The sequence below is a fragment of the Camelus ferus genome, chromosome 23 (genome assembly GCF_009834535.1).
Source record: "Camelus ferus isolate YT-003-E chromosome 23, BCGSAC_Cfer_1.0, whole genome shotgun sequence".
Classification (NCBI taxonomy): Eukaryota; Metazoa; Chordata; class Mammalia; order Artiodactyla; family Camelidae; genus Camelus; species Camelus ferus.
This window is the reverse complement of record NC_045718.1, coordinates 7,594,669-7,621,009: the sequence shown is the minus strand read 5'-3', so window position 1 is coordinate 7,621,009 and position 26,341 is coordinate 7,594,669. Positions and strand designations below refer to the sequence as shown.

The 26,341-nt window shown below is 40.9% G+C and overlaps 1 long non-coding RNA gene across 3 annotated transcripts in view; it reads right to left on the bottom strand.

The window, feature by feature from the left end:
* The window catches only part of LOC116659338, a 329,390-nt gene extending 325,246 nt beyond the window's left edge, over positions 1-4,144 (bottom strand). For 2 of the 3 annotated variants that reach the window (XR_004314690.1, XR_004314687.1), the window contains exon 1: positions 4,035-4,144. This is a non-coding gene — a long non-coding RNA (uncharacterized LOC116659338). Of the gene's footprint in view, positions 1-3,992 lie in introns of all 3 variants that reach the window. The other variant, XR_004314689.1, reaches the window with a different exon arrangement.
* Positions 4,145-26,341: the final 22,197 nt, after the last annotated feature.

Genomic DNA, 26,341 nt, shown 5'->3' with positions numbered 1-26,341 from the left:
AGACTCACAGACATAAAACAAACTTATGGTTACCAAAGGGGAAAGGAGCGGGAAGGGATAAATTAGGAGTCTGAGATTAGCAGATACAAACTACTATATATAAAATAGATAAACAGCAAGGTCCTACTTCATAGCACAGAGTACTACACTCAATATCTTGTAATAACATATAATGAAAAAGAATATATATATAAAACTGAACCGCTATGCTGTACACCAGAAACTAATACAACATTGTAAATCAACTATACTTAAATATAAAAATTTTTCTAAATTAAAAAGAAAAGAAAAAGAAACACAAAGGCCTAGCTGACAGTTCTAAGACGCATCATTCACATAAGAAGATATGAACAGATGAAGAATTAAACACACACATTTGATAAAAAGTCACTGTTGAACCATTGTTTTAATTAATGAACTAAGACTAGAAGGTAACTGCCTGAATCAGTAAAAGAAAGCGTGCCTGTATCTGTTTTCTTTTGCTACTTCAACAGCATAAAATAACACAAATTTATTACATTATATTTGGAAGTCTGATATGGATCTCACTGGGCTAGAATCAAAATGTCAGCAGGCTGTTCCCCCTGGACGTTCTAGGAGAGAATCTGTTTCCTTGCCTTTCCCAGCTCCTAGAGGTCACCCACATTTCTTGCTGACAGCCCAGTCCTCCATCCTCAAAGCCAATAACAGAAGTTGAGTCTTTCCCATGCTGCCTTCTCTCCTTTTCTCTCTTCTCCTTCACTCTTTCACTTACAATGACCCTTGTGATTATGTTGAATCTATCCAGATATTCCAGGATAATCTCCCCATCTCAAGGTCATTTGATTAGCAACCTTAATTCCCCTTTGCCATTTAACCTAGCACATCCACAGGTTCCAAGGATTAGGATGTGGGCATCTTAGGGAAGAGGAGCAGGAAGGCAGGGTTGGGCATTTCTACCTACCACATTACCTTAAAAAGCCTACAGGAAATGTCAGAAGCTTTTGTTTTAAAATCAGGAAGAAAGTAAGCATGTCCAAGACAGCCACATGCAAAAGAATGAAGCTGGACTACTATCTTACACTACACACAAAAATGAACTCAAAATAGATCAAAATTTGAACGTAAGATGTGAAGCCATAAAACTCTTGGAAGAAAACATAAGCAGTAAGACATCAGTCTTGGCGATGATTTCTTGGATTTGACACCAAAGGCAACAAAAGAAAAAATGAACAAATGAGACCACAGTGAATTAAAAAATTTTCTTCACAGCAAAGGAAATCATCAACAAAATTAAAAGGCAACCTACCAACTGGGAAAAAATTTTCAAATTATATATCTGATAAGGGGTTAATATCCAAAATACATAACAAACGCATACAACTCAATAGCAAAAAAAAAAATCCAATTAAAAAATAGACAGAGGATCTGAATAGATATTTTCCCAAAGAAGACATACAGATGGACAACGGGTATATGAAAAGATGTTCAACACCACTAATGATTAGGGAAATGAAATCAAAACCACAGTGAGATATCATCTCACATCTGTCAGAATGACTATTATCAAAAAGAAAAAATAACACATGTTGGTGAGGTTGTGGAGAAAAGGGAGCTTGTGTGCACCCATGGTGAGAATGTAAATTGGTACAGCCACTATAAAAAACAGTATGGAGGTTTCCTGAAAAATTAAACACAGAACTACCACATAACCCAGATCCTACTTCTGGGTGTTTATCTGAAGAAAGGAAAATACTAACTCAAAAGGATACATGCACCCTCATATTCATTGCAGCATTATTTACAATAGCTACGGTATGGATAAAACATAAGTGTCCATTGATGAATAAATGTATAGAGAAAATGTGATATATACACACAATAAAACATAATTCATCCATAAAAAAGAAAGACTTTTGCCATTTGCAACAACATGAATGGACCTTGAGCGCATTATGCTAAGTGAAATAAGTCAGACAAAGACAAACACTATGTGATCTCACATACATGTGGAATTTTTTTTTTTAACTGAGCTCTTAGATACAGAAAGCAGACTGGTGGATGCCAGATGCAGGGGGTAGGAGGTGGGTGAAACTGGGTGCAGGTAGTCAAAAGGTACAAACTTTCAGTTATAAACTAAGTAAGTCATGGGGATGTAATGTACAGCATGGGGAATATAGTTAATAATGCTACATTGCATACTTGGAAGTTGCTAAGAGAGTAATCTTAGTTCTCATCATAAGAAAAAAAGTTTTTAACGATGTGTTGATGGATGTTAACTAGACTTATTGTGGTGATTTCCCAATACTTATAAATATTGAATCATGTTGTACACCTGAGATTAATATAACCTTATATGTCAATTATACCTCAATTTAAAAAATTCAGCTTCAATTCATATTATTAATAGAGGCTCTTTTTACCAGAACACATTATAAATAAAAATCAGAATTTGTTACTATTACCTTCATTTAAGCACAGTGAGACCTACGTTGGACTTCTGAACTGCAGATGATAATAATAATAATAATAATAATAATAATAATAATAATAATAATAATAATAATAATAATAATAATAATAATAAAATTAGCGTTGTTTAGGCTGCTAAAAAAAATAGAATGCCCACTACCACTGCTTCAGTTCAACACTGGAAGGAAGGTTTCTCACTTCCAGTACAATGCTCCTTGGATAACATGACATTGCCATTTACTGGTTTTTAATAAAACGCAAGCAGAGGTCCTAATAACAATCTCCTCACAGGTCACAGGCTGAAAACACACACGTCTTCAGGAAGGTGTGAGTCAGGGCTGGAAAGCACATGGCAGCCTGCCTCTTGCCTGGCTCCTCAGGCATAGCAGGTATGGCTCACACACACTGCACTCCCTCCCTCAGACCAGCAACAAAGACGCAGACTCCTCCTCAACAGATCACCTGCACCCATCACAGCCTGGGGGCAGGGCTGGCGCATGAAATGCAATCTGCTTGCCAATCCTGATCTAGACCATCAGAACCTGACGTCTGAAGAGATGAGAACAGTTGGCAACTCTTGATTTAACAAAACACAGCAAAGTAGAGGTAGGAAGCTTTACCACCGAGAGGTTTAATTTCCTAAAGATGCCACAGACCTTTAAACTAGCATTTAATAAACCTCTCAGGCAACTGGAATAATTTTCACTAGACTCATTTTATTCTTGATACAAAAAGAGCAACCCCAAATTAGCAGCACGGTCTGCCTAAGCTGGCCATAGTACCCTTTTCTTAACGCCTAAGGATTAGACACTTACAGGACTAGTTTATTGAGGTAAATAGCTAACAGCTTAATTATGAATACTTGTTTTCACTTGTTAAAAAATGGAAAAATTCAGTCAAATATAAACTATTCTATGTCTCAAAATAATTGAAAAACCAAATTGGAAAACTAAATTTTTTTTATCCCTTCTGAAGTGTTCCAAAGCAGTGTAGTTCCCAGACGCCAGTTTTCCTTAAATCTGTGCACCTGCTTTCTGAGGAGCCTGAAGCTCACTAATGAGTCTATGAAAATAGAGGCTATTTTATTATCCCACTTTGTTTTTATGTAATAACTGCCTCCAATCAGACCTGCTTATTCACTTTAAGATGGTTGTTATTTACCAAATCTTAACTTTGTTCTCTTCAAGGGGAAAGAACACTGAAAGAGTGTCCTAGAAGGCACTCTACACACACTGGCTGTCACCTACAACTCAGGGAAAGAGGATTCCGTCTCTGAAATTACTCAGGCAGAGCCTGGCTTCTGCCACAAACCACCTAACCCCACTGTAAGAAAACCCCTAAATAAGGCTGATAAAACTGTACATTTCTCATAGTTTAATAGGCAGTGTTTTCAAAGAATGGTAAAGAGCTTCTCTGTTTCTTCCTTCCCTGGGGTGAAATCTGAAACGGTTCCCTGTACGTGGAGGGCAGGGAGAGACCGAAGAAAGAGGCTGACCACACCAGGTTGGTAGGTGGCAGGCTTAGTAAGCAGAGGAACTTACGAGACTTGACTCCGGCGCAGATACCAGCAGACCCAGATTTACCTTTCAGCAATTATTAACTGCCACTCCCTTCCTCCTGCTGATGGACTCTGGAGCCTCACAAGCCTTTAAACCACAACAAAAATTAAATAGCACTTGGATTATTATGTGAACTGAACTACAATAAACAGGAGCCAAGGAGTTCAACCAGAAAGCTGAGATCTCAGCCAAGGTCATCCTGCCTTTGAGTTCAAAGGAAGGAAACAGAACCCCCATTTCTCGTGTGGGGAAAGCAGCGACCATGCAGTCTCTCCAGGAAATGTTTGCTTTTCTCCTGGTCACACATGGCTCCAACTTTACGCGCCTTCCCTCCACTCACTCCGGGTTTGGAACACCTTGCCACACAGTACATTGAGTCCTCTGCATAGGGCGACACCTCGTGTGGGATCCACCCCCAATCTCTTCACTTCCCAAAAATGCCGTCAACCAAGGTTGCATAGAGAGCAGATTTTGACTAAAAATTTCCAGTAATGGAAAGAGGTTACCTCACAACACTGCCAAGAATTTGAAATCAAAGAGTAAATCCTGTTCTGGAAGTACTCAGACACCTTTCCACCTCGTTTTACTCCCAGGCCTCCTTCCTGACAGGAGTCCCTTGTGTTGTGACCCCTCTCCCTTTCCATCAGGCTCTTTGACCCCGCCCTCAAATTCCCCTGACCCCTTCAGCAGAGCCCTGCACCATCTCATTATGACCCACTTCCCAGATCGGAACCTTGAGGCTTCCTCCTCCACCCCCAGGACAGCCCACCTGGGTGTTATCCTTAAACACCAGAGGGGTGTCCCCTCAAGAGCGACGCTACAGCTGGTTATCCAAATAACACTGGTTATCCAGAGACAGCTGGGAAAGAAGAGCATGTTGGGAAAGTCTAGAAAACCCAAGGTGCATTCCTTGGAGGAAAAAAAAAAAAACGTTTTCCTTATCCTCCCACCCTGCCCCTTCGTAAGTGCACAGCGGCCCTGAATCCATCACAGCAACGGGGACTCCAGCCCCAGCGTCGGGGAGCAGGCGGCGGCCCACCTGACGCCGTGCGTAAGGAGAAGTGAAAAGACAAGAGGGAAAGCGCTCGTGGGCACGAGACCACACAGGCACCCAAAGCGACACAAAGCAGCACGCCCCCCATTCTTGCTGAAATAAAACCCCATCTGTCCCGCACAATCACTTCTCCCTTATTAAATGAGGTGCCAAGCTACTTTCACCAGATTGGCATTTGGTCTATTCAAGAAGCAGCACAAGAATCTGCAGAAGTTTGTTCCTGGAGATGAACACTGGTGATTACTCTCGTTGTTCGTGGAAGCTCCGCGTCAGAGCGGCTGCGTGATTGGCAGGAGGCGGGCGTGAGGATGGCGGAGCGGAGGATGCCCCAACCTGCCGCAGTCATTTGCCAGGATAATGCAGGCTCGTCAGCGATGTCGTGCGGCAACTTGTGTTGAATTTGAAAACAGTAAATGTCATACAGGAGCATCAGTGATTTATAGATGAGGCTACAGGAGCACTTAAAATCTGCAGTGGAATGAAATGAGATACCAACAGATTGCATGTTTTGTGGTTATTACCACCGAGGAAAAACAACAAACAGGACAAAATGACTTGTGAAAAGAAGTAGCCATTGGAGAGAGATCGTCTCCAACAACGAACCACGTCCCGTCTCACCCCCTTCTCCCAGCTCCTGGAACATTCAGTCACTCCATCAATCTGAGCAGCTAATCAGGTCTTCCTACTTTACTTTAAGTAAAAAAGCTATAGCACTCAGATCAAAATTAAGTCTGTTTTCCACTTCACTCTGCAGCCTGACAGTACACCATCTGACCAAATGCAACAGGCCTTCCCAAAGGCAAAGGGGTAAAAACAAGATGGAAAATTCAAGGAAGGTTCTAAGCTCTAGCTCAAATGACCATGCACTGGGTGACCTATTTCAAAACAGCCAATCACCCATGGGATTTTTTTAAATAAAAGTATTGAAATCTTGCTTCTGTTGCCAGACCTGTTACCAAGAACAACGTAAGTTCAAAGACGAGAAATCAGAAAGTGGTCACACACCCAGCTTCTCAAACCTCCACTCCCAGCTCAGCTGCTCCGCCAGGGAACCGGCTCTGGGCTAACGCTGTCATTGTTGCCTCTCTGTTGACATGACTTCAGTCCATCTCCAAGCTTCCCTCTCAGTGGCTCTCTGGGCTTTGTTCTCGGTCTCCCTGAATGAATTCCAACCAGTTTCCACAGCTGTTTGACCCTCTGGGTTGGCTTCTTGCACTTGGCTTACACAGTTTATCTTTCCCATCCTGTCCACACATCCATGCTGGAAGCTGCCTTCTCTTTGGTCCTTTCACCTTAGAATCCTCATATTCCCTACTTTTTAAGTCTTGACCTCTCTTCTTTAATTCTATATTCTTATAACATCGTCCCCCAGCTAGCCACCAAATTTTCCGTGCAGAAAGTTCACATCATCTCTGCACGGGCAACCTTCCCCGTCCAATCTCTGCCCTCCCTTTCTACAAGCCAACTTCACACTTGTGCATGAAGCGAGGTCACCCCCACTCAGTCAGTAATTAAACATAACACAGAACGACTTTACATTATTGCTGCCCATCACTCAGAGACATCGTATTTTTCATTTAACAAAATGGAAACATAGCGGTTTTCATGTGAGAGCAAACTGCATGTTCCAGCTACTCTATTTCAGCTGTTATATTATCATTTTGAAAAGAAAGAGCTCAGTAGAAGATTTTCTTTAAAAATGGGAAACATGGGAGACTCCAACCTGAAGGTTCAACCTTGCTTTTTAATTCTTCCCCAGCCAAGGTGCAATCTCAGAAGCCTGTGAGGCGAGGAAATCTACATCACATCCTTTTTGTGTGCTTCTCCACTGGGATAACCTGGCAGACCACCAGGTCTCTATGTCTTACAGTTGAACCACCCTATTTTCAAAAAATGTATATAGGGTCATTTTCCCTAAGGAACACAGACATCTCTTTAAAATGTAACACATCTGCTCTGTTTGACATGTACTGCCAAACTCCTTGACATTGTCAGTTATGAAAATCGGACTATAAACTCTAGGATTACACATAATGAGCCATTATCTCACAAGTCCTAAATTGCTCCCTTATCATAAGGGGGTTTCTGCTGAGAGACACATTAATTCCTTTATTTATCACTGAAACTCAGTCCTGATGGGTTTGTATTTAAACACAAAGTGCAGTGAGGAATGTAAGACTGAGATGGTTCGTGACTCCCGGCAGTTTACTTTCTAAGGCAGAGTCATATCATACAGATAAAAAGAGATGACTGCTGCACAAAGAAAAATGAATAAAGGACACTCACGGATAAGCTCTTCAGCAGAGATAAATATCCTGAATTCTTTTACCCAGGAAATTACATAAAGGTGGGAGGTGTGTCTGAAAACCAGGCAGGGCTGAGTTCAGATCCCCCTTCTGCTGCTGCTGGCGGTGAGAATCTGGGCAAGTTATTTACAAACATCCATGATCTTTTCTTTTCATCTGGTAAAATGGGATAATTTCCAACGCCTTCAAAATTAAAAGCTATTACATCAATTAAAAAAAAAAAACTCAATAAATGCTAGTTCCTCCTCCCTCTGCCCTAGATGATCATCCAACCATCGCCCTTACTGACCTCTCTGTAGAACACTGGCCTCTTTCTGTTCTTTATACCTCCTTGGAATGGTGGCTCCCCAGGACCTTTGCACTTGCTGTTTCCTGTGCAGAGGGAGCCCATCCCCAAGATCTTTTTGTGGAAACTCCTTATCACTCACCTCTCAGGACAAATCGTGCCACCTCAGTGAAGTCTCTCAGGCCCCAGCCACCCCCTCCCGAAGCTGGTTTATCGTCTTTGTAGCACTTACTGCCATATGACTATTACTGCCTCTTCCTATTATCTGTTAGTCCCCCTACACATGCACGTGCATGCACACACACACACACACACAAAATAGTCCCTGTGAAAGGAGACAAACTGAACACCCCAATCATGGCCAGACCAGCACAGTGTTTAGATCTGACCTGAGAACAATGGAGAGTCCGGGGAGTAAGTGAGAGAGAAGGTGTCATGTTAGAAACAGCCCTCTGGCCACAGTGTGAAAATAGACTGGTTCTGGAAAAGGCAAAATCAGGGAGACAGTAAGGAGACCAGTGGTCGCCAGGGGTTGGGAGAAGGGAGGGATGAGTAGGCAGAGCACACAAGATTTGGGGGGCAGTGAAACTGTAACGGTGGATAAATGTCAGCACTCATTTGTCCACACCCATAGAATGAAAACATCAAGAGTGTATCCTGCTGTAAACTATGGACTTTGGGTGATTATGATGCGTCTTAGTTTATCAGCTGTAATAAATGTACCACTCTGGTGGGGGAGGCTGGGCACGTCGCGGGTAGAGAGTATATGAGAACTCTATACTTTCTGCTCAATTTTGCCATGAATCTAACACTGCCCCCCAAAATAAAGTCTTTCTTTTTTTTTTTAATGGGTTGAAGAAAGCAAAACTCTGGGCAGGGAGATGGGAATAAGACTGTGGCATAATCCAGACAAGATACGATAGAGAGCTAACCTCAGCTACAGTGGACTCCTCTACAGGCTAGGGTTGATGTCCTCTTGGTGTGTAAATGCCCCTTTCAAAGCAGAACACCTTGACACAGGCCCAACACCATGCGTGCGCCCCCTCTGTTATCTAGAATAATGGGTGTGTTGCCTGCATTCACTTACTGCTTTTGCTTTTTATTAATTAAAAAAAGAGATTATACTAATTTGAACAGGCAGTTCCTACAGTAGGCTCTTAAGGAGTTTACCATCAACTAAATTCCAAAGATATTTCACATAAAATACTATAAAGACAAATTTTCTCCATATTCTATTTTTATAAAAAATCTTTGTTGGTTTCAGACCCACCTGCTAGGCTACTACTGTGATCTTTTTTATTCTTCATTCATTCAATAAAATAGCAAGCTGATCTCTCCCTCCAGGATGTGTGTCCCCTACATGTTTTATAAGCCTGCCTTCATTTCTATCCCATTACAGCAAATGATTCTTTATAAGCAACTGGGGAGCAGAGGGACTCTCAAAGCTGATCAATGCCCTTTCATTCTCATGTCAAGCTATGTTCTGTACACTAACTTCCCAGGCAAGGAAGAGGCTACCAGGAATTTTTACATTTCTTTATGTGAAACATTTGGCCAGTATATGGCCAAGAGGTCCCTGTGGCACAAATCTTAAGAACTCCATCCATTGTTCTATCAATGTGTTTGCCCAATCTCTTTGGTTCTAACTATCGAGCCATGTTCCTCCATCTTATCAGGAAGGAACTCGTTGATCCTGGTGGCTATGCTGAAACAAGGGTTGCAGAGCCAGCTGTGAGTGCCTGCTACCTGCCAGGCACCATTCGAGATCAATCCAACACTCTTTAAAAGTGACAAAAATCCCGGTCCTCGCGAAGCCTACACTCCAGACGAATGCCATTCCAAGTGGTAACTGAACATTCTAACCTCTTCCAGAAACTTCAGTTTATTCCGTTGATCGGGTTTTCTTGGAGGATTTCAGGTCATGAGAGTCCATGCTTCGTCTAGGTATTGGTCCTCAGCCCCTGACCTCGTCCTGGTTTTGAGCGTGCCCTTGAACAGTGCTGAGCTCAGCAGGCTGATCCTGACATGCAGGTGTTGCTTTCCCGGATGCCTCCCTGTCTACGTACGACGCAGGACCACAGCTGGGGATACACAGACCGGCCTGCGGTCCTGGCTCTTCCACTAACTGGCTGTCCCTTGGGCAAATTACACAGCCTCTCACAGCCCGTTTTCTCATTTGCAAAATATGACATACCGCAGAGCATTGTTGCGAAGAGTAAAGGAGCTGATGCACAGCGTTTTGTGAGGCGTCCAGCACGTAGGGAACCCTCAGCGTTTATATGTATAATCCTCTTGACGCACTCCCTCACTGTGGCTTTCTGACAATACCAACAGAGCTTTTTCTCCGAAATTTGAAATATGTGTTCTAGCTTAAATGTCACTTACTCCACGGTATCATGTGTTCCTATCGCCCAGATATCCAGTCTCACCTATAAGGCTGTGGGCTCCATGAGAACCAGGACCTTGGTTTTCTGTCTTAATTAAAACTGAATGCCCAGCAACTAATACCATTCCTCGTGCATACGAAGGCATGCAAATATTTGCTGACAGAATCAACTCAATTTGGGAAACACGTGTGCCTGTGCCTGCTCTGACTCCACTAACTCGAGGATGACAGGGCACTCTGTCTCAGATCCCATCAAGTACAAATCACTAACTGCATTTTCTCGCCCATCAGAATTGAACAAAATTGTCTTCACTGAATCCTCTGCATTTTGAGTGAAACATTGCCATCTGATTAGACACAGAAATAAACTACAGATGGTCCCTGACTATGGTGATTCAACATATCATTTTTTGATTTCACAGTGGTGCAAAAGTGATGTACATTCAGTAGAAGCTGTACTTTGACTCCTGGGCTATTCCTGGGCTAGTGGTATGCGGTATGAGACTGTCCCATAACGCACGGCAGTAGCCACCACAGCTCCCCGCCAGCCACACCATCACACTGACACCTGCAACCATTCTGGACCCAGACAACTATTCTGTTTTTCACTTTCGGTACAGTCTTCAGTACATCGCAGGAGATTCTAAACACTTTATTATAAAATCGGCTTTATGTTAAGATGATTTCACCCAACCGTAGGCTATTGTAAGTGTTCTGAGCACGTTTAAGGTGGACTAGGCTAAGCTATGATGCTTGGTAGGTTAGGTGTATTAAATACATGTTTGACTTATGATGTTTTCGATTTTCGTTGTGTTTATCAGGATATAATCCCGTCAGAAGTGAGGAAGATCTGTACAGTCTTCTTGAAAGCTCAACACGCACTAAAACTATTTCTGTGGTCTTTATGTCACATTTGCAGTAGATTCTTATGGTTGTTGTCACAGATATGTTTAAGCACAAAAATATGGGAGCATTTTATGCACAGTAATTTTTATTTCTACCTGACATATGTTAAAACCTAACAATGAGAGTCAACTGAATAAGCATGATGACACAAAGGCCAAATATAAACATTAATATATAACCCTGCAGATTATAAGGCTGGGGAGCTAATAAGTATTTACTGAGCATCGACTGTGTGTATCGCACTGTAGTTGTTACTAAGATAATACAGAAAAAATATCAATTCAAATTGCATAAAATTTATATGCAAGCACACAAATGACACTCCTGCTAAGTAAACTGGAGAAACCAAGTGCTTCCTCTTTTTGGGTCCATTTTCATGCCACAGTCTTGGGCAATCAGGTCCGAGGAAGAGAAGGTAACAAGTGGCAGGTTTTGTAAAAAGCTGCCAGTGACAACCATCTACACAGCTGCCCAAACCTAGACCTCCTTGGTGTATTTCCTTTTTCCTGTGATGCCAGGAAAACACATAAGGATCACTCTTTAGAAGCAATACTGTAATCATCACTCTCTGAGGGTTAAACGATACTAGAATGACTAGTTGGGACGAGGGTACCACTACCTACCTTGTACACACGTGACATCTTTCCCCTCATCATGTCAATGGCAGTATCTCTTGATGCTTGCCCATCCCACAGTACGACACACTGAACGTGCATTCCTACTGAATGCCTGCTAGAATTTCTCAAGTTTGAAGACAGAGGTGCTGGGCAGCTGTGTGCATGAGTAACTCAAATACAATTAGAAATCCAAATCCGGTAAACAAAGTAATTTCCTTTAAAATATTCCTTAGAGAGAGAAAAATCCTACAGTCCTAGGTACATTAAAATTTTAAATAATGTTTTATACAGATGCACAACTTTTTTTCTGTAAATAGGATTCACCAACTATTAATTCTTAGATGGGGGTATTAGGACCTGATCTCTATTATTTGAGGACTGAATTTTTTCTGTATATTACTTCTTTGATATTTGGGTGAGTTATCCATAAGGCAGATTTAGGTAAAGATTTTCAAAACAAAAATTCCACGTTTGACCATGACATTGGACACTTTGTCAATTATACCTCAAAAAAGCTGAGGAAAAAGAGATATGAAATATTTCCAAGACCATTAAAAAGTCCACGTTTGAAATACCACCCAACAATATAAACAACCTTATCTATAAAATAGTATCATTAAAGGTAATGGTTCTGAGGTAAGGAAATGGCAAACAGGTACAAAGTTCCATGTAAGACTGAAGCTGGCCGTACCAGAGCAGCAGAATGCAACGTGCAGGTCACATCTGGCCTGGCCTGTGTTTCTGTAAATGCGGTTTTACGGGAGCGTAGCCCTGCTCCTCCCCGGTTATAATGGTAGAGTTCAGGACATGCAGCAGAGAATATATGGTGCCCAAAGCCAAAAATATTTACTGTCTGGCCCATTTCGGAAGAAGTTTGCTGACTCCTGCTCTAGAAAAAATAATGCTCTGACCAAAAAAGAAAACATTTAAATAAAGTAAAAGAAAATAACTCTTCAGTGTAATTTCCAAAGCCAAATTCGGACAAAAGCACTATGAAGCGCAGGCATAATATTCAAGCTTCTACAGCTGTAAGAAGACAGCAATAAACTCACCAAATTAAAAAGGTTAGTTGCTACTTGTGCTGCTACCATGTTCCAGGCACTGTGGTAGACACTTTCCATGCATCATTTCTAGTTTTCAAGACAACCCTCCATGTAGCTATTGGTGATATCCATTTCACAGAGATGGAAGCTGAAACCCAAATGACTTACTGAAGGCCACACAGATCTATCCAGTGCCAAAGCTTGCATTTCACGGGTCCCTTAAGCAGTAAAGAAAGCCCACTGGGAACATCTTCACCAGCAACACTTACAAACTTGACATCACAAGTGCCTCCAACGTGCTTCTGCGCCCTGCACTGAGAAGGCGCTGACTGAAAAAAGCACTTCTGGAGACTTCTAGTTTAAAAAAATGGAGAAGTAAAATTATTTCTGTCCACTCTTCCCTTTGAAACTGGGTGAAAAAGGAGACACCAAACGATACACAATAAATAGAAATAAGACACAACTCCACATCATAATTAATGAAGAAGGGTTACCAAATGCAATGCAACTTGATTTATATCTAGGGAGAACACTGAGAGCAGAGACAAGCAGCTGTTGTCAAATAGTCTGTGATTTATTTCCCTGTTAATTTGGTTTTCTTCAAGTCTTTGCAGAGATGGGGTTCATTTCCCCCCTGATCTAATCAACCGAATGCATCAGTCTGCACAGCTTGTTTAAATGATCACAAATGCCTTACGAAAGCCCCACAAGAAATAGTTTATCTTATCAGCTTGTCAAAATTCCCTTCCATATTCAGCTCTTCCTCACTTTTCTCTCTCCATAAATCCCTCTTTTCAGCTGATAATCTTGCCTCCTGCAGTGCTTCACAGAGAAGAAGAACCAGTAGAAATGAACAACTGCTGTCCTGCTCTTTATTACAAATTTTAGTGTTAAGTTAAAGTCACTGGGTTGTCATGTATCCAATAGTCTAGTCAAATGGGCCACTTTCTGGCCTTCTTTTTTTATACTCGCCACTCTTTATTGAGGTACAACTTACATGTAGTGAAAGACATAAATGCTCCATGAATTCAGGTATAGAACAGTTCCATCACCCTAGAAGGTTCTCTCATGCTCCCCACTTCTAATTTATCACTACATCTTAAGGCAACAACTGTCCTGACCTCTGTCATCACAGTCTTGTCTGTTCTAGAACGCCACAGAAATGAAGTCACTCAGTGTGTACTCTGGTGTCTGAGTGACTTAGCTCAGCATGTCTGTGAAGTTTATCCATAAACATTACACATGTTTATGCTGCGTGTTATGCAGCTCATTTATTTTTATTACATAAATATAACAAATTGTTTATCCATTCTCTTGATGGGAATTTGTTGCTATTATTAATAAAGCCAATATGAATAATCTTGTGAGTCACCCTGTGAACACACGCTTGTAGAACCGATGGGTGGTAAGGAAGGTATTTATTTAATTTTATTGGAAACTGGCAGATTGCCAAAGTGAATATTCTGTCATTGCTATTCTTTTAACATATTATATACAACTTTCTTGGATCTGCATCTTCATTCGTTCTCTCTCAGTTCCTGGAATGCCGTCCCGATGCTTAAGTGTTGATTTCTACCATCCTTTCGGGTCTAACTCATTGGCTTCATCTTCTATGAAGTTTTTCTACCCTAGCTTCTGTCCTAAACAGCCAAAATGCATTTTTTTTCATGCTCTAATCTCTCTTAACATTTTTTGTTACTTCTCCTATGACCTTTTCAATCAGCTTTTTCCATATTATTTCGTATGAAAGCAAGATATACTGTGCACTGTCGCATCCCTCAGGCCCAGCTCACAGTCAAGGCCAAGTACGCAGCAAGTTCAGACTAAAGATTTGTTGAATGAATAAATGGTTTTACATACACAATATCTCTTCCCTAGGATTATAAACTCCTTGATGGCAGAAATCATGTTTTACTAGTTTCTATTATACCTAAAATTCCTTGCACTAAGATAATTGAACAAATATCTGATGTGTGCTAATAATGATTTATTAAAATACATGGAAATTATAATTAAATTAGATTGGGTGGATATGCAAAATAATCAGTGGATTTACATTTTTATCACATGGTTCTAATAATCTGACTTTCTCATTTGACTGAAAAGCTGCCTTTTTGTTGTAAGATGAAAGTGGAGGCATATAAATGCTCTTCCTGAAACCTTTATTTCAAATCAGAGCTGATTTCATATACTGTCTTCATAATACACATGTATGCAAATGTATTCACAGAGATTCTTAAATATTAATCAAGAGCATTTGAGCATTTGGTTGTTCCAACTGACTCTCATTTAATAAGAAATTTAATTTTTTGAAAAGGCTGTTGTATTACAACTCAATTATTTCCTAGGATAGAGTTGCATTAATGTTCTTAATTTTAAATTGCCAGGCATTGTATTAAATGTCAACAATAAAATTAATGTATAATTGGGTGAACACTTCTAGCTTTTAAAGTAAATATTTCTTCCAAGATAATCTTATAGGGTTATTTAAGCTCATGAAGCAAGTACTTATTTTAGAAGAAGAAGAAAAAAATAAAAATTTCTGAAATGTTCCATTATCTAGAATACCTATTCACCTTCTGAACTCAGGGGGATACTTCCAGATTCTGCTGGATAAAGCTGGTTATTAGATGTCTTCTGATATTTTACCTGCTATTCCAACACTTAGTTCTTATGAGAAATGTCGTAACACAAACTGCATTTTATTGTCAGTGGAAACTTAAGAGGAACTGTGGACATGACATTAAATTCCAATATTTTATTTCACTAGTCTAGGAGAGGATTTTCAAATAAAAAAGGATAGAAAAAGAAAAAAATAAAATTTAGAAAAAGCAACCCCTAGCAACTTTCCTTGATAAGAGAAAAATGCAAAACATAGGTAAATCTTTGGTCATTGTTTTGACAAAAATAATGTCTTAAAATGCTTGGTCTGATGCCTTTAAAAGCATGTTTTCATCGTTTAAACCAAGGGTCTCCAAACTTTTTCTGGAAAGGACCAGATAGTAAACATCTTTTGCTTGGCAGGACAGACGGTCTCTGTTGTATCTTCTCAACTCCACCTTCAAGGCTCGAAAGCAGCCATGGGCAATATGAAAACATATGGGTGTGGCCGATGTCAGCACAGCTTTATTAACAAAAATAAAGCCTGGATTTGACTTAAGCCTATAGTTTGCTGACTTGCAATCTATATAATACAAGAGAAATAAAATCCAGTAGGTTTTCTTTCTTCAGTTTGAAACAAATTCTATCCACTTAGCACCGTGCAACTTCCTAATGATCACCAGTTACCTATACATCACTCGAGAGAGATGATTCTACCTTATCTTCTTTTATCATCACATCCCTGGTCATTCTAAGCTCTTCCACACCAAGCAATTTCTCTTGGGACCAACCTTTCCAAGGAGAAATTAGCAGTCACTGCAGCTTAGTTTGAAGATTACATCTACGCCATGTCACTAAAAATTTCCAACCAACCCATTGAGTTTCTTCAGCATTCAAATGATAAAGAATATCTCATTTTTTGTGTGTGAGTATAGTGGCATCTTCTAGACAAGCCAAAAGAAGTGCAAACAGGGTCCTATGCAAAATATTTAAACAACAACCAATCATAAAGCCTTGGATGCTGGACCTGAGTCCTAGAGATGTCTTGTTGCACCAGCTGTTAACCCTTTAGTTGCTAGATCACAGGGAGATCCGGGAGACCCTATGGGAGGGGTGGAAATGAAGAGTTTGTGGGGAGGGTGTGCATAGGGCTCAGGAGAGCAGCAATATGCCAGCATCTCAATACATTGAGTGTATGCCAACCAGGCATCACTCCAAACGTTGTGAGCTGCCAATGGGAAATGGTGCAAATAAAATACATCTCATAGGACCACACACATCCCCAAATTGGTATCACGTTTGAACGTTCATCTTCTACCTCCCATCAGTCACAAGTCTCATCATGGCTTAGTTCAGTTCAGTCTGCTGCACGTGGTGGCTCACTGTTTCATGTCAGTGTTAGCTTCCCAATTGGACTGTAACATCCTTGAGGGCAGAGAGCCCCACTAGTGCCAGGCAAATGGACTTTAAAACTCTGAGCCAACTGTTTAAAGAAAAAAAATTCCACTTAGCTACATCCGAAATCTATACATATCTCCTTGGTAATGTACAAGGAATACAGCCATTATCAGCCATCTTTTCTGACACTTTTGTCATCATTGACAGTATTTTATTAAAAAATAGGGCTATAGAGTTAAGGCCAAAAAACAACTTTTCACGAAAATGAAGAATTCTGGTTTTATTTTTAAGTAAACTCTTTGACTCAACAAACTAACATTTTTTTTTCAAGATCACTTCACCTCACTCAGTTCTTTAATAATTCCTATTACTGTGCAACTAAACTATAACGATTCCCCTGGGCGGGGAGATCTTTGCATGGTGTACTTTTAAATGCAATAAACGACCTCAGATTTCAGCTCCAACATGAAAAGAGCTTGGAATTCCTCACTTCTGTCTTTATAACAAGGAAAAAGCTGAACAAACTGCAAACCTATGACTTTTCTCTAACTAGTTAAAGAAAAGAGGTCACAGAAAAATAACCACCTTGAAATCTGAAGAGACCGGCAAATACAGAGAACAGCCAACATCAGCTTCCCTGGACCAGAAGCCGCTGGAGCCAAAACCCGGCAGGAACACTTCCGTGGGAACTTTGACAGATTGCTGGAGGCAGGGTGTGGATTAGCTTTAAGAGTGAGAAACTCATGGAGGTCCAGTCTTTGGTGGGTTTTACTTCCAAAAACTTCGACAAGTTCTGATAAGGAAGATCTGAGGGGAAAATTCCTCTTGCTTTAGGCAGGGGGAGGGGAAAATTCATCATCTTTAATAAAATCAGAGCATTCTCTGTAGCAAAGCCTCGTTGTTCAAGAGAAATTACTTGTCTGCCTAAGAGCCCTAGCTTCCTGTTTCACCTAAAGGGAGAAACAAAAGGGCTGAAAACACTTAGGAAGGTCACCACTCAGGGACTCAGTCCCACTGAAAGACTGAGACTTAACCAGAAGATGGTAAAACGCTCTTCCTCTTCCACACCTTCTCGCCACATCCGCAGAGCTTCAGTCTACTAACAGTGTGTGAGACTGATTTATAAGAAACATGTATCTGGTCATTCAGGGGACCAAAAGAGACTTCTCATATGTATTTGGTCTTCATCCCCAGTTTCTGGCTCACAGCTCCCAAAACCCTTGGAATTTCCCAAGGGTTGAGGGTGACAAAGGTGTCTTTTGTTATGTGAATGAGAACTTTGGGAAGCACTGAGTATGGAGACTGGTGGCCAGGAGACCCAGCCAAGTGATGAGAGGGTGGGAACTTCCAGTCCCACCCCAAGTTCTCAGAGGGGAAGGGGCTGGAGGTTGATCAGTCATGGTTGGCCAATGATTGAGTCAATCATGACTATGTAATAAAGCCTAAAAACTCAAAAGGACACTTTTGGGCCTTCGCTGGAGAGCTTCCACCTCGGTGAACCCAAATGCTCCCATGTGCCGCCCGTCGGTCCCCAAGTTCCACATGGGAAGGTGTGAAGAGAAGGTGCATCTCTTCATCTGGCCCTTGATTCGAGTCTTTAATATCCTCTTATAATAAATCAGTAATCTACTGAGTAAACGGGTTTTCCTGAGTTCTGTAAGCTGTTCTAACAAATTAACAGGAATTTCTAGCTTATAGCCAGTCAGTCAGAAGAACAGGTCTGGACTTCACCTGGCATTCGGAGCTGGGAGGGGCTGTCACAACCTGCAGTTTGTAGCCAGGTGGTCAAAAGCACAGGTGACTTGAAACATACCTGAAGTGGAGGGTGGGCTTGTGGGACTGAGCCCTTGACCTGTGGAATCTGATTCTATCTCTGAGTAGGTAGTGTTGATGAAATAAAATTTATATTTTAAGGCAAGATAAGAAAAAATTAAACAGTTATCTCTGTGGCCTTGTTTCGGCCTCCTCCCTCCCTTATGTGCCGTGTACGTCTGCATTACCCATTAATCAGAGCCCCTGAAAGATGGGAGAGCCCGCTCAACAATACAGTTGAACTTTTTTCTTTCTTCTGGCGCTAGTGATGGGACTTCTTAAAGAATAGCGTTCTTTCCCAGCGCAGTAGGGGTCATGGTGACTCGCCGCTCACTTTGTGGTGCTTTCCTGGGCTATGTATCCTTGGTGAACTTCGTGTAAAATATCAGTATGTCATTTTGATGTACGATCCTTTGCCTCAAAAATGTATATGACTCTGTCTTCGACTTCTAACGGGCAGAACAGTTCTCAGAGCTTCCTGAGAATCTGCTTCCCAGGTTATAATCTTCAGCTTGGCTGGAATAAAATTCCTCTTCTTCTTAACTTGATAGTCAGTTGAGTTCTCATTGAGAGTGACAGAACTGAGTTGAATTCTCAGGCCCCTTCCTGACTTCCAAGAATTGCCTGTTGTTGTGAGGAAGTGTCCACACACACTGGCATTGGCCTGGGGGTCCTTTGCGTAGTGAATTACAACTGATAAGACTGTAAGGACAGACCCTGAGGCCTTCCTAAGACTGGCGTTTTTTTAACTCTCAGACTTGTCCCCACTGAGCCTCCAACAATTCATCCACTGCAGCTCAGATCTTCCTCCTTCAGCACTGGCTCCCCCGGCTGTTTCTGCTTCAGTCAGTGTTACTCCCTGTATCTACCTCTCTCTCTCCAGTGGAAGGGCAATAGGTTGATTTTCAGTGTGTTCAGACAACTTCTGAGCTCCTTCCAGAAACCAGTGTCAAAGAAAAACAGTTCTGGGCACCTGTTAGAGGCAGCGAGACAGATTTTATTCCAACTACTGCAGAAGGGGAGAGTGATTCTAGCATAAACTAAGCTCCCCTCCAACTGAGGCAAAGGTGACTGACTTTTTTAAAGAGAGAACAGAGGGAAGACAAAAAAGGGACTACAGGGAAGTGAAAATGGGGGAACAAAAAAGGGACTGAGGGAGCTAAGAGGAAATGGGAAATTACAGAATAGAGTGCTGAAAATGGTTGGGCAAGGTAGGCTGGGACCACGGCTACTTTGTGGTCTGGCGGCAATGCGTTTTCTTGAGCAAAAAGTCCGCACGGCAGCTGGGGTCACCATTAGGAACACAGCGAGTATGGAGGGGAGCCAGGCTGAAGTTTGGTCTCTTAGCACAGTGTTGGGGCAGGTCCTTTCTGCCATGTGGGAGTTCACAGCTCACACAGCTTGTCCCTTCCTTTACAGGTATATCTTGTTTTATTTTGCTTCCCAAATATTGTGGGGGTTTTGTTTGTTTTGTTTTGTTTTGTTTCACAAACTGAAGTTTTGTGGCAACTTGCATCGAGCAAGTCTATGGGACACCAAATGAGCACCAATGTTGGCTCATTTGGTGTCTCTGTGTCACATTTTGGTAATTCTTGCAATGTTTCAAATGTTTCATGGTTGCTGTGTTTTTTATGGTGATCTGTGATCAGCGACCCTTGATGTTAGTGTGATGGCCTGCTGAAGGCTCAGAGGATGGTTAGCATTTTTTAGCAATAAAGTATTTTTTAATTAAGGTATGTACATTATTTTTTAAGACATAATTCCACTACACACTTAATAGACCACAGTATAGAGTAAACGTAACTTTTATATATACTGAGAAACCAAAAAATTTGTATGACTCACTTCATGGCAGTATTTTCTGTTTTGCAGTAGTCTGGAGCCAGACTCGCGGTATCTCTGAGGTGTGCCTGCGTTTGTAGTGACCAATAATCTAAAACGGGTAAGTGTGTAATGATTTTACAATTTTAGCTTTAATTCTTCATAATGTTTCTCCCCAAGTAACTAGGAGTATAAATAATATGAGAATAATCTAAATTAGAAATAAAAAAGTCCACAGTTCATTCAGTTTGCCAGCACATGTCCACACACTCCATTAGAAAGCCATGGGGCCAGATACACTGGGGAATTCAGAACTTTTTGGATTTAGAAAAGTAATGTGGTGCATACACTGTTTATTATGTGACACCCACTGCAGGGTCTAGAAAAACTGCAGACTGAAACTTATTAAGATTTTTGCCACAAAAATGTATGAATATTCACAGTAAGTGTAATAAATAAAAACACATGTAACCTCATGCTAGTTCCGGTCAGGTTTTATACCCGAATACATTTTCTGTGCTAAACTTATGAAAAACCCTCACTTTGCAGAGAATTTTAGATTTCAGAATTGCAGATGAGGGATCGCAACTGTTGCCATGTACTTTTTCCTTCCTAAACTGAAGTCTTTCCAAATGGATTAAGACCAGCATGAAACTGATGCAGAAAAAAAAAAAAATTTAGACCAAATGTTATGCCTAATGACTAGTTGCAAGACAGGCTTAGAACATCTTTTCCCTTCAAAATTCATTTTTATTGGCGAAATGTGTCTGGCATCATTTCCTTGGGGAGCTATGCAGTGTATACACACGCTGTTGTTGTTTTTTTTCCCCCCTCGGATTAGATTTCTTCAAGAGAAATACTGTTTCAGTCCTGTTGTAACTGTCCGCATGCCCGTGCGTGTCATCTGGCTCCTGTGCCCCCCAAGTATACAGTCAGTCAGGTTCCTTCTCGGCAAGCTCTCTCCTCGGCTGGTATTTTGACAAGCATCTGATATGCCGTAGCTCTCTAAATCCATTTCTTATTTGGTGAAGGAGTTAGAGTGACTGTAGGTTTTAAGTGTCCCCTCTGCCTCTCCTGACATGTTTCTTTTGGAGGTTTTCTGTGAGAGGCGGTTGGAGGAACACTGTGCTAAGAGACAGTTCTCCTCAGCCTCTCAAATGCTACTTAAATTTAGTTTGAAAGGACTTTCTCTTCAATTTTTTCTCCCAATAAAAGACTTCCTTCCCAGTCAAGCTTTATCCATGCATTTGTCATTGTCAGAAAAAAAATGAAGGGCAAAGTGATCACACAGAAATATTACAGCTCAGTGTTTTCATTCCTTTAGGTTCATGTTCTGTTATTATTCCTCATGGAAACCTTAATAAGACTGTCGATGGGAGTCCACAGTAAAATTCTGCCTTCGTTCCAATTTTGGATTTTCTACTTAGCAGATGACCTTGAACAAGTCTTAAGGTCTCATGTACACCATAGGCCAGCGTGAGGATTAAATTGGTCAATGCTTATAAAGTACCCTGAACAGACCCTACATATAGTAAGCACTCAATAAATGTTTACTATTATTAGCAAAATGTCTCTGGAACTGCCCAGAAAGCTCTAGTCTGTACATAAGGCATAAAAAAGAAAAATATATAAAATACACTTCTCAGAACACAGAACCTCGGACCAGTGACTCCCTGACTCCATTTTTCTCTGCTATTATAAATTCATATGTGATTCCAAGACTGATGGAAGTCATAAATTACTCCTCTGTGCATATAAACCCAGTGCTCAGCAATTTCTTTTCTCCTGAATCCGAAATAGAATGACTCAGAAAGTGATGCCCCCTCTCTCCCTGAAATGGCCTTCTCTTCCGTTGTTTTGAAGTTAATCTTTAGTCATCCTTTTAGAGGAAAGCTGACGTGTCCTCCAAGAAGCTTTCACAGATTCTCTGTCTCACCTTAAATTCCCTGTCTGCGTCTCCATGACTGCTCTTCTCCATTGTTTAATAATTCCTTATAGTTCCATCTCTTCTGCCAGCTTCTTGAGGGCAAGGAGAGCCTTACTCACCTCTGTGTTCCTAATGATTCTTACCATGCCTGGCACAGCACCATGAGATGAGATAAGGGATACTGGTGAGTAAGTCAAGTAACTGACTAAGTGACTGACTGAATGAAGCAAACCAACGTGTTGTCAAAGCAAAATAGCAACAGTTTGTACCATGTTGGTCTCATTTTACACACACTGCATTATCTCATTTGAAGATTTTTTTTAAATAACCGAGAGTATTCAGATCTCACGTAATTGTGTCTGATCAGCAATGAATTAGTCCAAACTGTCGCGCTTTACCTATCTTTCCCTTTCTTTTCACAAATAAGTGCACTTCGTGAAACAAATTAGGAAAATACATTTTTCTTAACTCTTTAGCAAATAGAGTTGGTCTTATTGACGAATATTACAACAAACAAAAAGTACAGGCAAGACATTTGGAAATTGTGTTCAGAAATCCCAAGAAACCAGAATCGTAAGGAAGCATGGAATCTACATTTTTTAAAGCTAAAAACAGACTCTCTAATGATATATCCCCTTACCTTCATCTGAACTATATACTTTTAGTGCTAACAAATTCTCGATCATTCATTCATCACCCTCTTTTGGATCTATTTGGCCATTGTTGCCAATACTCCTTGTCTTAACTGCTAAATTCTCCTAGAAGATCAGTTTGCAACCTTGGATGTACATTAGAATCATGTGGCGGCTTAAAAACCAGCTGTCGTGTGGACCAACTCCCCAGAGGTCATGGTTTTAATTGGTCATGGTGGTGAAGCTGGGGCATCAGGAGTCTGAAAAGCTCCTCCCGTGATTCTTGCGCATAGCCAGGGACAAGAACCACTGCCTTCGATGACACTTTATGTTTATCAGGCTATTTATCTCAACCAAATCCTTCACAAGAACCTAGGACATCCACCATATTGTACATTGCATCTCGAAGAGCCCTGATCTTTTTTGGCACTTTGGGGCAGGAGAAACTTGTTAGAACACTGGTTCTTTACATTTTAACAATGCATTAGTGTTATCTGTGCTCTAGTATAACTACCCTGGCCTTATTATTTATACTGAAATTTTGTGTAAGAATGATAGGTCTTTGCCCTGGTATGCCCTCAAACTTAACCAAAAGGAGCTTAATCCATATCAACAGGTTTCAGCCCTACTGCAAACCCTGGTACTATCATTGTTCTATGCTCAGAAATATTGTCTGCCACATGGGTGTTGTCTTATGTCTGGTCAAGGTCTAGCCCTGTTCCCAAGTCCCTGCCCAGAACTACGAGTCCTAGTAACTGGGTGGAACTGGGTTCTCTCTCTGCTGTCTCTCTGATTTCATCTCCTACACTCCACTTCTCACCAGCTCTGCTCCATCCACACTGAGCGTTCTTAGCCTCCCTTAAGTATTGCCAAGCACTCTCTGCCTCAGGGCCTTTGCACTCACTGTTCCTGCTGCTTGGAACAATTTTCTTCCAGATATCCCTGGCTCTTCTCTCACTTAATTTATTATTCTACTCTGTTCTCCATATTATTCTCCAGTTATTACTAAATATTTACTTATTTGTTTATTGCCTGAATCTCCTCAAGATGTACATTCCATTAGCACAGGGACTAAGTCCCTAAACAGTGAAGTTTTGTTCACTGTTGTGAACACTGTGTGTCTAGTACAATGCCTGGAATATAGTAGGACTATATATACTTAGGAAATAACTTGTTGAATGAACAAATATACATAAAATTGCATAAGATATGAAATCAGCAGGAAATGATGCAGAAGATATATTCTCTTCCATTGTTAACATTTGTCAATACTTCTTTCTAGAGCTCCAACTGGTAGCCGCCGGACACATGGGGCTGCTGAGCTCCTAGTGTGGCTGGTCTAAATTGAGATGTGATATAACTAAAACTTGCATACTTGATTTTGAAGGCAGTACCAAAAAATGTAAATGTCATGTTAATAATTTTTGTGTTTATTATATGTTGAAAAGGTAATACTTTGGATATGTGGAGTTGAATAAAATATATCCTACTCCGGGCCAGGACTGAGACAGAGCGATGAACCCCCTTGGACCTTGTAAATGAGGACAAGAGCCTGCCGACGGCCGAGCAACAAGGTGTAAGGAGAGTGATGCCCTGACGACGGTGCAGATCGCACTGATCTATGAGAGACAGGAAATTCAGTCTTTCACAAGGCACTGTTAATTTGGGTCTGTTGCAAGAGGTCAAAACAACAATTCAGCAAATACAACTGATCATTATAAAATATTGATTTCATGGTATGTTCATGTTGCACATTTCAATTTTTCAAACATTTCTCAGGGTCTCATTTGACCTCCATCAGGTCACTAGAACAGATGCTACTGTCATGATGCTCTGGATGAGAAAGACAAGGCTTAAAGCGGCTTCAGACCTGCCGAAAGAGATGGTTAGAAAGCCACGCAGCCGGGTTAGTTTTTCTAGCTCATCTTCTAATGCTCTTTCCACGGCACTGCCCCACAGAAGAATGAACCTGGGTCACACCCATGACAATACCATCCTGCATATTTGATCAGGCCCTTTATAAATGAAGATAGTAAATGTTTTTAAAAAACTATTCTGACTTTCTACAAAGGATATTTAAAACTGGAGAACATGACGCAAGGATCATGGTTTCTAAAACTATGTCCTCCTTGGTACCCAATCCTCTGTCCAGTGAGTCACATCAATAAAAAGAAACACCCAGGGAGGGACAGAGACATCTCAGGGACGATGTGAGGACCAGAAGTGATGTGTCACAGGTAAAGCAGGACACAAATGAATAGAATAAAACCAAGAATTGCCATGAAGTTAAACCACAACCAGCTGCAGGACTTCAAGGTGAGAAGAATTAGAATTCTTTTCCATGACAATATCCTACTAAAAGAATTAAATTATTGATACCTAAAACAAAGGTTACAGCTGTCTTTAAATGTCATTATTTCCTGTTTCCATATACAATGTACCATAATTTAAAAAAAAAAAAAAAAAGAAAGAGAAAAAAAAAACCCCACAATTAGATGAGACTTCGGAATCTTTGCGACACATCATTTCTTATTCCCCTGAATTTTAGTGAGGTACCAGGTGCAGTTTGATGCTGTGAAAACAAAATGTTTGTTCCAACAATTAAGGTAGTGAAGTTCCCACACCGCTTCCTGCTTAAGCTTCCCAACCTGTATCCAAATCCACCTTCAGGGATAAATCAATGGTTGAGTTTCTACTCTCTCAGTTTCAGCCCCAGTTGCTAAGACTGCCAATAAGGTGGCTGTTGCAATAGCAATTTAGGGGATGAAGACATTGGTCTGTAAGAAACCGAATTGAGAACAATTCATTTTACACAGTATCTAGCCATCAAGTGATGAAATTCAGTCTCTATCAAGTTACGACAAAAGTGAAATACTCAAATTCCCTTAGGAATAGGTATCTCCTCCCTACCCATCTACATGTTTGTAAATGTGAACACTTTTCTAATTGGAATATTGCTAACGACTACATTAAAAACCACTTTAGGGAGAATATATCAACATCAATTTTGTGAGCTTACCGTTACAGTAGTCAGGTTCTTGTAAAAGTTATATATGAATAATTATACCTTGTGTGAGCTGACTTTCTAAAATCAGGGTTTTTTTTTTTAAATTCCAAGTTCTGAACTTAAGCAATGATATTTCATAGACTTCCACAAATGGCTTCCAAGGTAGTAAAACAAGAAGGGCTTAATGATGAATTGAACACCAGTTTCCACATTGAACAAGTCAGAAATCTTGGAGAGACTGAAGACATTTTCCCTTGTCTCCTTCTCTGTAGCCAATCAGTAACTAAGTTGTGGCTGTGCTCCCAAAGTTCTAGGATCCATCAATTTGCCAAAGTCACTGCCAAGACCTTAGTCGAAGCCTCCACCACCTCAGCACCTGGCCTGCTACAATAGATTCTCCACTTCTCTCTTCTCCTTACTCTTGCCTGCCTTTCCGCTTTGTTCTGCCACAGAAGCTACGATAGTGTTTTTAAAACATCAACTATAATCAACAGAAATCCATACATCTCCGATACTTGCCAAATGACATGCACAA